Source organism: Anser cygnoides, chromosome 4, assembly GCF_040182565.1.
Source record: "Anser cygnoides isolate HZ-2024a breed goose chromosome 4, Taihu_goose_T2T_genome, whole genome shotgun sequence".
Lineage (NCBI taxonomy): Eukaryota > Metazoa > Chordata > Aves > Anseriformes > Anatidae > Anser > Anser cygnoides.
This window is the reverse complement of record NC_089876.1, coordinates 79,649,870-79,664,613: the sequence shown is the minus strand read 5'-3', so window position 1 is coordinate 79,664,613 and position 14,744 is coordinate 79,649,870. Positions and strand designations below refer to the sequence as shown.

The 14,744-nt window shown below is 34.5% G+C and overlaps 1 protein-coding gene across 6 annotated transcripts in view; it reads right to left on the bottom strand.

The window, feature by feature from the left end:
• Positions 1-10,492, bottom strand: part of LOC106038647 (bifunctional heparan sulfate N-deacetylase/N-sulfotransferase 3) — a 491,131-nt gene extending 480,639 nt beyond the window's left edge. For all 6 annotated transcript variants that reach the window (XR_010831310.1, XR_010831312.1, XR_010831311.1 and 3 more), the window contains exon 1: positions 10,386-10,492. The gene's annotated coding sequence lies outside the window, so the exon portion shown is untranslated. The remainder of the gene's footprint in view (positions 1-10,385) is intronic.
• Between the last annotated feature and the right edge of the window lie 4,252 nt (positions 10,493-14,744).

The window sequence follows — 14,744 nt, the reverse complement described above, 5'->3', positions numbered from 1 at the left end:
ACTAGACTGGTGCAACTTTGCTTCTAGTGACCTAAGGAATGGAATTGTGACACTGGCATAACTGTAACTTCTTGAACATTCAATCGTTTGAAAAGATTTTCTGACCTAAGACTTACCCAATCAGAGTAGAGAAACAGTAAGACCTAGTTGACCACTTAAATAATAGAAACAGCTAACTGCAAAACAAGTCACATGGAATATTTTTTGATGAACATAAAACTGGTAAAAAAAAAAAAAGTTTTTTCATGGATAATTCATTAACACCAATCAATCATCCCATAAATTCTCCACTGCAAAATAGTCCATAAAGGTCTTGTAAGAAGGGACAATAAACAAAGCCATGAACAAAATGTCCAGTGAACGTGTATTGCAAGCAATAAAATAAGAAGGAGGCTCATGCTTGGCACTGTAAGTGGCAAAAAGAAACATCAGCCTCCTTTCTCTTGGACAAAAGACCAGCAAAACATATACAAGACTTATCAGGTTTTATGCATCTCCTTGGTACTTTTTAAAATCATGTGTTTAGATACATGTTGATTTTGAAGATACATTGTGAGTGCTCCAGTGAATGTTTTAAATATATTAAAGATAGGTCAATGAAATACACATTTTAATGGAATGCTATGGTTGCATATAAAGCATTAGCAGAATGCTTACTAAACTGATTTCAACTAGTGCTCTCACCACAACAGCATAACAATGGTAAAATTTATGAAAGATGTTGTTGACATGTTGGAAAATTGTATTTCAGTATTGGAAATACAATACTCAAATGATTTTGAAATACAGAAGCATTTTAATTAGCAGGCAAGCATAAAATTTGGATGAATTTATTTGCTGTTGGAACTGATTCAATATTGTTAGGACATTAAAATAAAGTACAGAAAGTATACAGTTCATACAAGGATCAAGTTTGTTTGAATAAAAGCTATGTATTAACAAGGAACTGTCATACCCTTCAAACCCTCAAATGGCTCCTTCAGATTCAAAGTGCAAAAACAACTCAAAAGACAGAAGGTAATGTAAAATAGAGACAAATCTGTATTATAACAAAATGAGAAGTAATCCAAGTAAGACCTCCTACTTCCCCCTATTGAATTTAGAGGAGTTTCACAGTGAAGCTACTGTGATTATAACATACAGGCTCATCCACCACCACCCAGAGGGCAATCTCATACTAAAGATGGAAGCTCATATTGATTGTAAAATGCTAACACCCAAAAACAAACAAACAAACAAACAAACAAAAAACCCTCTGTATTGCTGTGATGCATTTATTAAAAATAAGAAAACCTGTTTTCTTCTCAGTAAATCTTAGGTCATTATAAGAAATTTATGACATTCCAGAAAAAGAAGCCTTTATAAAGTCTAAGGCCAATCTACCTGAGTAAATGTATGATGATTGGTATTTCAGAACTGGTTTAGGAATGACAGATTTAAACTTTTAAACCTTATATATACATATATTTAAAAAATGAGATGATTAAGTTGTCAATATAAACTACATTCTCTGTGCTCTTGAGCATTCTAAAAAGACAACACAGGTTTTGTTCATATATAAATACATCTGTAGCCAAAGAGACACATAAGCTACTTAAGTGAGCAAATGTAAAGGACACATGGCAGAATTCTTTACTCTGGACATCCATCCCCATTTATACCGGTACCAGAAAAAGAATGCTGCTACCGTTTTCTGCCTCTGTGCCACAGTGAGATGTCCCAATCTCAGGGAAAACATGATAATCCTAGGAAAAGAATTTATTTGCTTTCATATATTATTTTTGATGCTACCTGAGAATACCTTGATGCATTTTCATGCAAAACCACAGTAGTAATATGCCTCAGTTGCATAAATCTGGAAAAGATACATACTTTCATGTATATATAATCATCTTTTAATGACAGCTATTATAATTTGGGAGATATGAATGCAAGATTAGTAAACATGGCATTTTTTTGTATCATCTTTCTGAAGATGTATTTTCCGGTTTAATTATTTCATTTATATCCATCCCTTTGAGCTTACTATGACCTCACTTTCAGCCAGTCAGCAAAAATAATAAACAAAGAAGCTTTGCACAGCAGATTTCTCTTTTCACTTAACTGCTTACAAAGCCATCATTCAAAGATTGTTTGGGAAACAGTTGTCTGACTCACTAATATTGAATGGAGGATTTCTCAGAAACAGGAGAGGGGGAAAACAACAACATGCAGTTGCAGCAAGCAAGTAAAGGAGTGGCTTCTGAGACATACTGTTTGCAGACCAACAGACAACTGACCTTATTTAAAGAATTAAAACCAAATTTTCAGATGACAGCTGGTATTACTGGGGGTTTGATTAATATAGGTAGGTTTGCTGACAGTAATACAAACTAATCCTTTCATAGAATCCACAGATCTCAAAACATTTTACAAAGTAAGCAGCATTATTATCCTACTTTATAAATAGGGTAACTGTGGCACAAGGTAATGAAATGCTTATGTTATGCAGTAGGCTTATGATAGACTTCAAGATAAAAGCTCAAGTCTGCAAGTCCTAGCTCAGTAATGAATTCATGGATTTTCCCCTATAAAGAGATCAAAACAAACAACTTTAGAGAGGTTTAATTAATCTATCTACATTTTTGGTGAGTATATATTTAACTAGATTTAGAAGGGAACCAGGAGTTTTCTCACTAAAAGCAGACCAAGAGGAATGTCCTGATTTAGGAACAAGACAGCTGAAACGGAGCACCTTGTTCTCCACTGTGATCAGCTAAACAGAGAGGATGCCAGAACAAGAATACACCGGGCTTGCATTTGGAAGAACAGGAGCAGGTATCCTCTGTTTGAAGTGGAAGTTGTAAAGAATTTGTGCTTTGTAAACTTATTCAAGAAGAACTTGGTTGTTCTTCAAGTTACAGCTGCAAGCCCAGTTTGTTCTCATGAGCACAATCAAGTAGAACACAATCAAACAGAGAATATCACTAAAATACTTTTTCTTAAATTCATTATTTACTTTTCAAGGTTGACAGAATCTTGACCTATATCTAATCGAATCACATTGGACTACAATACCTTATACAATGTACTAAGACATGACTGATGTAATCTAATACTAGATTTCATAACTGTATGTATGACTAAGATATTTGAGAAGTCGAAAGACCATATTCTTGTCTGGCAGAAAGTGACCTTGCTTGATTGGCTTCCTTCAGGGAGAAAGTACAAGACAGCACATGCTTACACTGCCAACATTACACCGCTATGTTTGATCAGGTATCATTAGCTGTATCATTACACTGATCATGTACCAAGAGCCGATGTAGCACACCTCCTTCTATAGATACTTGACTAGCCATGTAAAATCAACTCCTGGGATGCAGCTAGCAGAAAATAATCTAGGCAAGACTGAAGTGGTGCTATTTGGCAAAGAAGATGTTTCAAAAGTTTTCCCAGTTGATGGTTTCTATTTGTTAACCTAGTTCATATGTCTAGGTCTTGTTTGGGTCTTTCCTAACCCTGGAGATCCATGCATTATCAGAATCCAAAACATGTCTTTGTTCGTTCATTTTATACCAGTTTCTTTCTGCCTAAGGAAGGTTTCTCTACCTCTCCATGTTCATCATTAGCTGTCTTTGTGTTCAAGTTCAGAAGACACGGCATAACTTTAATACTATCTGCAGGCCCAAGCCTATGATACGTATATAGATAAGTTCCATAGAGCATGGCAACAGAGTCTAACAACTGCAACCAAAATCTTTAAAGTATGTTTCCAGAAACAGGAATTTTAATCATGACTATAACTTTGTTGATAACACTAGAACCAGTTATGAGGGGTAAGCATAGTTTTTAAATGTCCGTCTCAGACTTTCAGGCTCACAAGGGTGTCTCAGTCTCATCTGCTCCTAAATAAGCATTTGGGGCACAATCACAAAATTGAGTAAATTACATATATAACCTTTTGAGCAAAGGCAATGTTCTAATTCATTTGTTCTCTGCGCCATAAGAATTTCAAAAGTGTGGTGTTTTTTTTTTTAATTTTTTTTTTCATTAATACACCTATAATGAGGGTGTTCCACATTATAAATTTAAGGTAAATGGCAGACAGTAAAGCTAACAAACTTCAAGGCCATATTCTTCTGCCACTCAATGAGTAGCTGCTGTTCCATCCAAATATTCACACCAATGGATAGGCTGCTCAGAAGATGTTTTTTTTTCAAACTCATCTAAACCAAATGTTTAAAATCCACGTGTTGTGAATATCTGGTTCTTTTCTGTCAATCATAGAATTAGATTAGCTTAAGTAAAAAATTCATTAACAGTTTTTTGCCAGGTTTGACCCAGTATTACTACAGAAAGTCTGCGTGTAAAAAGTAAAAGCCAGCAGCAATATTCTATTTATTACTAAAATCAAATAAATAGGTTTACAAAAATAATAAAAAAAAACCACTAGCCGTTTTTTCATGCTTTCCATATTCACAAATTTACCCTAAACTGAAAAACAGGTGTAAACTATCATTTGTAAGTGACTTTTAAAGTACAGTTCCTTAAACATGTTTTTTACAATCAAAATGACTATTTTACCAATTTCTTTACATGCACTGCATAGTATGTTTACCATAATGTGGTTCAGGGCACATTTGCAAGCTAGCATAAATTTCATTGAATTTACAGTGGATCTATATTTAAGTCATTCTTTTCCCAATGACTTTACAAAGATTTTATGAAAATTCTTTAAAATACAGTGACTATTTTAATAAGGGCTCAGAATGTCTTGTCAAAAATCCTTACAATTTTCTAGACACACTTTGATTTAACAAAGGCTTTATTAACTGGTAAACCTTTAACCCTCCCTCCAGCCAAACAAACAAAATTCCTGGAAAACTGCTAATTATTCCTTTTAAACTGCAAAATGTTCAGCCAGCTGAGCCTTTCTCACAAAGGGACAGCTAGCTGCTCTGATATTCCTCACTTGCCAGGGGACATGCCAAAAATACATCCTTTGTTCTAAGGCATTTCAATTTTCCTTTTCTGGTGCAGGAATTATAAAAATGAAATGTTTAGATTTTACCCCATCATGGAGGCAGGATACATCCAGAGTATGAATTATGCTGAAATATGCTGAAACACGTGCACAGCCTTAAGATTCACTTCCTTTCTACCTACAGCCTTACAGTTACAAGAAATTTTCAGATAATCAATGTCATTTAGGCATTAGCATGAATATCATTCAAAATAAGTTCTCTGTTTTGAGATTTAGTTACCTCAGAAAACCACAGCTGATGTCTGCCCAAGACTTATTTGCCCCCGCTTCTAAGATTAGGATGTGTATGACACTGTGTTTTCTACAACAGATTTAAATCTACATGCATCTTGAGGTTATTGTGAAACTGCCATTTGTGACCCTTGCATCCACAGACAGAAAACCATAAGAACATTTTCATGGACTGAGGTATAACACGGACTTTTTTTTTTTTTCCAACCTTTTCTGTACTACTACTTATCAGAAAAAAAATAAAAATAAAAATTTGAGGATCTTGACATCAATTTCTAATTGTACAAGCATTTCTATCTTTAGTTTTCTTCAGAACAAAACTTGTACTAGATGATAGATTCAGCATCCTCCACTTTTTATAATTCAACAGGGCATAAAAATGATGAATGATTGACTCAGACAGCTATTTTATTTGCTGTTTTGTAATTTTGTCTTCATTTTTGGAAAACCTGTTCTATGGAGAACTATGGTGTTGTATGCTTGGATGGTGGAAACTGATACCTCTACTTCATTGTAATATGAAGTCAGAGATTACTGCACCAGTTATAGTACATCCATGAAAAATAATTAGATACACACCTTCACAGCAACATCTACTGAGATTGTTCTGGGGGACTGAGAGTAAGTTTGGGAAGGTTATCTTTATTGTTAGTTTTACCTTTTCCCCGGGGGACAAATTAATACACAGAAAAACCGTCACAGTTATGATCATACATCAGAAGTTTCTGTCAACAATTTTGAAACTGAATTTAATTGCATATTATACTGGAAAAAAACTTATTCAGGTAAGTGATGAAGTTGTACATAGAAACACGTGATCTCTAGTTCCATAAATTCCTACAGAACTGTAGCTGTGCCCAAATCCTATCATGAAGTGAGCACAATTCCATGTATTTTATATTTGAATGTCAAGACTTAACAAGCATAAAATGCATCTGTGCAGAATATGAGATGGTCTTAATAAAATTTAGGATGAACATCTTCAAAAAAGATGTATTTTGCTTTCTCTTCAGTTAATAGAATTTATCTAAACAGCAAATTGTAAACTACCATTTTATGTACATATATTTAAGCTAGAATATTAACTACAGGAAAATAAAAGTCATTTGACCTAATTGTTTGCTCTAGTTATCCATTTAAAATGTCCTCTTATTCATGCCTCACAGAAACCAGCTGATTAAATTTTATTGTTCCTTGTCAGTTATTTCCATATATAATCTAATGTACTTGACTTTCAGTCATTGTATTATAATTTCATTTCCTCATCATGCACATGGGAAAGAGCAGAATAAGGGCAAGGGGAAAAAGATAAGCATAAGACAGGTAAGTTGCACACAGAGCCATAAAATGGAAACATAGTTGTAGCTATATTCTGAAAAGAAGGAGACAATTACGTTAGATTCTGAATTAAAGACTGTTCCAGCTGGCCAGTGATTTGAATATATTATTCTTAGACTTAAAGGCCAGATTGTTTCACCTAAGCTTTATCTTCAAGCACACTTCTATTTTCTGAGACAATGAACAAAAAATTCAAAGCCTTAGGGCAAAGTGCAAATTACCTTTTTATTTTTTAAACTATTTTAAGAATTGACACTAAGAAATTTTCTTGCAGAAAAGTTAACTTAGCCTTGTTGTGAGCAATACATTCTTCAGTGATAGCAGAGCTGCTGGTATGTGTGTGTGTGTGTGTATTGTTGTTCTTGTAGTGCATTGATTTTAAACTGCTGGCAGCCAGAGTTCACATTAGGAGCATTTGAGAGATTGACAAGAAGATTGGAAAATATGAGGTACTTCTTTCCACCACTTTAGTGACTGCCACTTGGATGGCTTAGTTCAACAATGATGAATGTTGGAAGACATGTAAATAGGAAGAAAAAAGGTCTCTTATGAGAGACACCTTCTGAGTGCAAGGTATATATCACCTATAGACCTGTAAGAGTGAAATTGTACTGTCAGATATGTACAGGCTGCATCATGAAGTTCACTGAAGGGGACTGACTCTCATTAAGAGAGTCCAATCTACTAGGTTAATTTCACAGAGGAAAATATAAAAAGAAAGAAGAAAAGATCTGTAAGTTACTGTCCACTAAGTTTAGCTTATGGTCAAAACTGACGTTTATGGAACATTGATGCTTACCTGCCCATGTAAATTTAAGTAGTTTGACCATTACTTAAGAAAGATAGGAACTACCTAAGCCTTTCTTCCTTTCCTCTAAAGATCAGGTTGTTTTCCAGTGGAGTTTAACATTACAGTATTATAAAAACATCATGATGTTAGATGTCACCCATGAGAGTCCTACCTAAATAGAACTGTAAAGATGGTGCCTGCTTTATTTCTTTGCATAAAAAAAAAATCTCTCATGGTAATGCCTTATCATACCCAACATAACTTCAGTTCAACACAGTTGAAAAATTAATACACATCCAAACTTCTGGATTCTCATTCAAAACGATTGTCTGAATTGACTGTAATATGCTTAAAAGACAAATGTATTCACACTAGTGAAAAGGGTCTTGAGGACTCAAAAGGACATTTACAAATAGTGCAATGTATAAAGAAGTTTTACAGAGCTATCAGGGATATTTCTCAAATGGATATGAATGAAAATCTTGAGAATTTAAATCACAATGAAGTTGAAAACAACAAAAGAATGATATTCTACTCTTAAATTATTAAAGAAGTATCTTGAGGAATTACTTTCTGTAGCTTAAAGAGAAATCTAATTCCAGTTCCACATTTTATTTTGTCTCAGTTCACACTGAACATGTTGTCAGCCGTGGGATAACTACTGTCAGTGCAGCTGGTACCATGGGGATGACATGATGATAATCAAAATCATGAAATGATCAAAAATTGCTTCCTAAGTTTGGCACTGGGACAAAGACAAATGGTTCCTTAGACTAAGACAAAATTGTTCTCCATCTGCTTAAGGTTGCACCAAACTGGGCAGCCCACAACCAAAGGCCACAAACTGTGTCACTGTTCTCTAACTTAACTATGGGATAGTCAAGAACAGCATTTTTATCTGGCAAGTGGCTAAACTCTGAAGAAAATAATGCAGTTTGAGGTTTTTGAAGAAACAAAAACTGCTGCTTATTTTAACACAATGTTAAGAGCAACATTTTTTAAAGGAAGTGTGCCACACAAACTATAATACTATTTGAAAACTAATTAGATACTAAATTTAGTCTGTAGATGTGCCGTTATGTGCTGTATTTTCAGCAGAGCTCTGACAAGATACTTGTGTCATGGTTGCTTATAGTTAGCTGTACAGTTCTGCCAGTTCTCTGCATATGCTTTCAAAGCTTATTTTCATTTGTATTAAGTTGCGTGTTGTACACATGCCCAGTGACTCTCATGTTGGTGGGCAGGTCCTAGGCCACCTATAAACGCTCACCAATATTCACCTCCCATTAGTGTTTTTTTATCTTGGGGAATCCACACCTATATTTGCTCTTTTATGAATTGGTAATCATGATTTTTGAGTTTGACACATTTTTGACTACAAGACTTTGAGTAAAAGAGAAGGAAGAAAGGGAAATATATCTTTTGCAAAGGATCCAGTTCAAAAAACATTTGAAATTTCTCATCTAGAGTGGAAAAGAGGGTATATTTTAATCCAGAATTTTCATTATATTATTAAATAAGAAAACATAAAAAAAAATCTACATTTAAGTCTAACTCCAGGTGTTGAATTTTATTGGAAACTCTTGAACTACTTCAACTACAAGATGAAAATAATGAGTTAAAGTGATCACAATATAGATAATTTAGTCTGAATATTTGGTTTTCCTTTTACTGAGTGCTAGTGGTTTATTAGCTGCTATGTCAAACATACAGAGATGGGGTGTTAACAAAAACACACGTGGTGTGAAAAGACACTAGGCGCAAAGGGGGAAACAGACTCATGATACCTTTACCATATTTCAGAACAAATACTTACCAATGCATTCACCTGCCTTATGTTATATTTTATCTAAGAGCGAATCTATTTGTATGAATAACAGACGCATACAGAAATAGATTTATTTTATGTAGCAAAACATTCACCCAAAAACTAACACCTGAATCTCATCTTCTAAAATTGCACCTTCTGAAACCTACCAAATTGGTCAAATTCATCTAGTAATTCCAATGCTTAGTAAAGGACTCAGAGGAAGGATGTTTTTGTATGCTATTGTAAATAATGAGAGCTTGTCCAGAGAAGGGCGACGAAGCTGGTGAGGGGTCTGGAGAACAAGTCTTACAAGGAGTGGCTGAGGGAGCTGGGACTGTTCAGCCTGGAGAAGAGGAGGCTCAGGGGCGACCTTATCACACTCTACAGGTACCTTAAAGGAGGCTGTAGCAAGGTGGGGTTGGTCTGTTCTCCCACGTGCCTGGTGACAGGACAAGGGGGAATGGGCTAGAGTTGCGCCAGGGGAGGTTTAGGTTGGATATTAGGAAGAACTTCTTTACTGAAAGGGTTGTTAGGCATTGGAATGGGCTGCCCAGGGAAGTGGCTGAGTCACCATCCCTGGAGGTCTTTAAGAGACGTTTAGATGTTGAACTTAGTGATATGGTTTAGTGGAGGACTTGTTAGTGTTAGGTCAGAGGTTGGACTAGGTGATCTTGGAGGTCTCTTCCAACCTAGATGATTCTGTGATTCTGTGATTCTGTGATTATAAATAGTTTTTGTTTTGTTTTTGTACCTCTACTAGTAAGGTTTCAAGGATAAGTCAAATTAAGAAAGTAATTGCAGATTGTAAGGAAAGAAATAATTATTTTTGTAATAGAAAATATTTCTGTAGTTTGTGTAGATTGTTAGAGCCAATTTTAACTTCATTAATTGAAGTAGTTATTCAGCATACATTAATTCAGTGCCCGGAATTTAGAAGTGGCAACAAATCAATAAAAATAAATGAATATTGATATTGCAGGACTTTTGCAATATTGTATTTATAGTGCCCCTGAAGGAAGTTAGATCTTACATTAAAAGATCAATAAACTAATGCAGAGGCTAACGCCTTGCATTCAAAAAGTCTTGGTGTCAGGGGACAACGGGAAGGAAACTATTCATTCCTGTATTTTTGATGAGATTGTAGAACTTTTTCCTCTTACTTGTATGATTGAAAGTGGGACATTGATTACCTTTCTGGTAGAGTCCAATGACATTTTATAATGTTCAGTCAGGATCCATATATCAGAAATGGGCTTCCTTTTCCCTCATGTTCTAGTACTCCAGTATGTTGTTCACTAAAGAGAAAGACAAAACATTCCGTTTTAATCAGCAAGAATGTAGCTCTTTATACTCAATATGCTGCTGAACTCTACACTCTGCTTTCAAAATAAAAGGAGAATCATATTAAAACCAAATCCTTTTCACTAAACTAAACTAAGTATTTTAAGTATGCAAATTATACATTTTGTGTATGTGCATCCATATATGCAATTTATGCTATATGTATACTATTAAAGTTTACAAACACCAGGCTAAATAACTTAATACACAGACTTCAGTAACAGCAGACTACAGTATTATTGCTAGAATCTTGATTAACTGCTAGCTTTTGCATAATAAATATAATATAACATAATGTGTGGATACACAGAGACACACAAAAACACCTTGTATTAATGCAAAGTTGCATTTAACACTTGATTACTCAGAATTTAAAAGTAGGCACATTGGCAGTGAGAGGTTTGTGCTGGTTATTACCTAAGAATGTTTGCTATGATTATTACAATTTTAGACCCGTTGTTGTTGTTGGAATTTATTTTATTTTTTAAGAAACAGGACTGAAACCAACAACCTTGCCCTCCTAATTCTCATGAACATTGTAATCTGTCCTTAAAAGACCACTTATGATTAAACAAAGACTTTAAATTGCTGACTGTAAATAATATAATTGAAGTAAAAAGAATACAGTCTTTGCTCAAACTTCCAATATTTTTACAAGATATAAGAGCTGACTCTGTTTCTAAATTGTTGCACTGAAATTAAGATTGATGAATAGATATTAAAAGAAAATAACTTTGAGTTAGATGCAATAGCTTTTAATTGCATCATTTAAATTCCTAAGCATTTCAATTTTATATTCATTCAGGGTTTTGCATAATTAATTTGCAGATTTTCAGAATGCATTAGGATGAAACTTTTAAATGGATAGATGGTTATTAATGGATGATAAAATATATATTATTCATTATTTTTGGTTGTCATTGTAAATTACATTGAGTACCTCTGAACAAATATTAAATTCAACATCATCCCCTGAATTCAAAAGCAAAATGTATTCTCAGTGATAATTTGTTGAACTAGAGAAGACTTCATGTGTCATTTCATAACAAATATTCTGTAACAAAGTGCTAGAATTTGTTAATGTCACACTTTCCTTCTCTCTATAAGATGGCAGGATCACCCAGGCAAAAATGAATTTCGATTAGTCAGCCTCTTCAAAGAAGTCAACAACAGGCTGGTCTAGTCTTGTCAAACAGTAGGCAAAGGAATTGTCAAAGCTCTAATTTACTAAGTGATACCTTTTAAAATTTGTATGCTGACAGAATGCCATCAGAGGGAAGAAATGTATTTGTATCAAAAAGTACCAGAGAACATGTATGCGAAGATGGCCACAGAGAAATGCTGACATATACTGGAGAAAGAAAAGGAAAAAACATAGTTTGAGCTGAAGGCCAAAAGAGCTCTGCCAAGTGCTGTTTACAGTAGGTGACACAAATATCCATGAACGATTCTTATCACTTAGAACTCAAAACACTCTGTAAATGTCTCTTTTTTAGTTTTTATTTTATCCTTCAATTCTAAGCCATTACATTAATCATTACTACTCTGCACATAAAATAAATGAAAAAATATATACCATATCATTATCTGGAAGATCATCTTTGATTTAATGCTAAGGCAGTCACACTTAGTTTTTCACATTCAGCTATGCAGATTGTACTTGCAACAGATGAAGTTATACTAAAAATTAGAGGAAGGGAAGCAACAAAACAGCATACAATCTGTAACATTTTCCAGAGATCAAGATCCCTTCGGAAAACCTGTCCTTTTCCTGTTTTTATCTTTACCTAAATAATCTGATATACCAGCACAAATTTATTTAATTTAGTTCTGATGAAATAAAATATTATAGAAATGCAACTCAGCAAGCTGTTGGGAGGCAGCCTGAAGACCGAAGCCCTGAAGTTAATTTACATTTTTAGCTTTGTTAAGATTCATTGAAGTCAGTGTTAAAGGCAGATACAGAGCGAGTAGAGAAAAGAAATGATATTTTAAAAGGATATGCCTTGAACGGATGTTTTCAGGCTCTCAGTTAAATGACAGGAGGACAATCGTCCGTGTCTAGATGTACTGGACTGCAAGGGATAATTTCCACTTATCCCTTCCAGTACAGTAACACAGAAAAAGAAGAAGAGCACAGAAATAGAATGTCAGTATAAGAAATATACTGGCATGACTTACTTTTGAAAAGTGCTAATGAGAGAGTAAGAGGCTGATGCTGAACCAAGCAGCACAATTGGAAGTAATTTTTAATCCTTTTATATTATACAAAATCTAATGAATGGAGAATTACACTAGTGTGGTTTGTTTAAGGCCCTCATTTTTCTCTTCTACACGATGGCCAAATATTTCCATGAGCTGTCACTTTCTGGTTGATTAATCAATCAAGCAGTTTTGCATGTACATAATCAAACTAAGTAGTCCTTCAGAAATTTTCCATGTGGATTATGGCCTCAGTGCTCTGGCTGCAATTAAAGACTTTTAATCAGGAGTGGCTTGTATAGCTTTAGCAGCTCTTCATAGGTAATAGACTTCCACAACTGAAAACTTTAGGGTATTTCTCACATTCCTAGTTTTACTTCTTTTCCTCCTTTTGATACCACCTCTTACATTTTCTATTTCCATACGTTTGATTATATATAGTCTTTTGATTGTATTTATGAGGAGAAGTGTTTCCCAACCCTTGGAACATTTTTTTTTTTTCTATATGGATAACTAGGATAATAATGTGGACAGTAAAAAAAAAAAAGCCAGGAATAGAACTGAAATGTCCAGAGTCCAACTCCTTAGGTTGCACAGACTGAACTTATGATAAAGCACAATGCTTTACATTGAAGACACAAACACAAATGTATTCAGTGAAAAATCATGTTATATAGTTGAATGTTGTATAAACACCAAAGTGTGTGTGTGTTTGTGTTTAAACCCTTATAACTGTGAGTCCATTATTCCCACTGGTTTAATCAAAATTTCTTTTTCTTTCACTTTTAGAAGGTCTGCCTTTTGAATGCCAACATAAAGCGTATACAGACATTTGCTTGTACTTCCAGGTTTTGTTCATGAGATATGTACAGTGCCAAACTCATTCTCAAAGCACTTGCTGGTGGCTTACAATGTCTTGGCTAGTCACGCAATGATATTTTCTCATTCCAACTTCCATTGATTAATTACGCCGTATTGATATAAAGCCAGAACACACTGATTCCAGCCCTTGTCCAAACCTGATTTTCTGATTCATAGACACAATTTACAAAAGTGTACATACCGAGCTGCCACACACAGAGGTCTAGCCTGCATGACTGAAGAGAATTACAAATAGCTCAATAGTATTAAACTTTACACAGCACACATTCTTTACGTATGTAAAAGCTGCCTCCTCTTAGTCTCAGTCTGGGAAAACATTTGTCTGAAAAACAATTTTCTTACAAGTGGATTGGCCCTTAATTTTCAAGATAGAATGTGCTACTGCTACTCTTGTAAATGTCCATGGTTGTAATCCACAGTGAAAGCAATCTCCCATAAAAGTTCTTACTCTCCCACTGGATGCAATAATAAAAAAACATAAGGCAGCGGGAACATAATTCCTAAATACTTCTTGATTCTCCAAAATAAAGACAGTCAGAGAGACCAAACACACTCTAGAGAAGTAGATCACTCATTTAAATGAAGCATTCTGTTAAACGACAATTATTAACTTTTCAGAGAATTTTGCAGCAGCTTAACTGTAATGTCCCATCTAATGTTTATGAACTAACAGTCAAGAGTCCTCTCTTAAATACCCATTGTAAGTGTGTAGCGGTTGGTACCAAGTCACACGCTGACAAAGAAGTCATTGAAAGAAATCAGCCTGACTTTAAATATAAATAAGAAAATCTGTAATCAAAAAGTAGAAAACTATTTTTCTTTATGTGAACAGGAAATAATTCTTAGATAAGACTTATTTGTAGAAAAAAGAAAAACAAAAAATTTTTACAGGTGATGCAAAACAACCTATTCAGTCCTATCAGGAAAGCAAAGAGTCCACTAATATCCTCAAGCCATGCAAGTTCTCAAGTACAGCGACAGTAATTGGCTCATGGAGCCCTCTTGAAAGCCAAAACCCCTGAAAGAATAAAAAGCCAAAATATATAAAGAAGCTACTATGAGAAACATAGGTATTTATATAACCCTTACCTCATGAAAGAAAAGGAAAACCAAAAACTCAACCT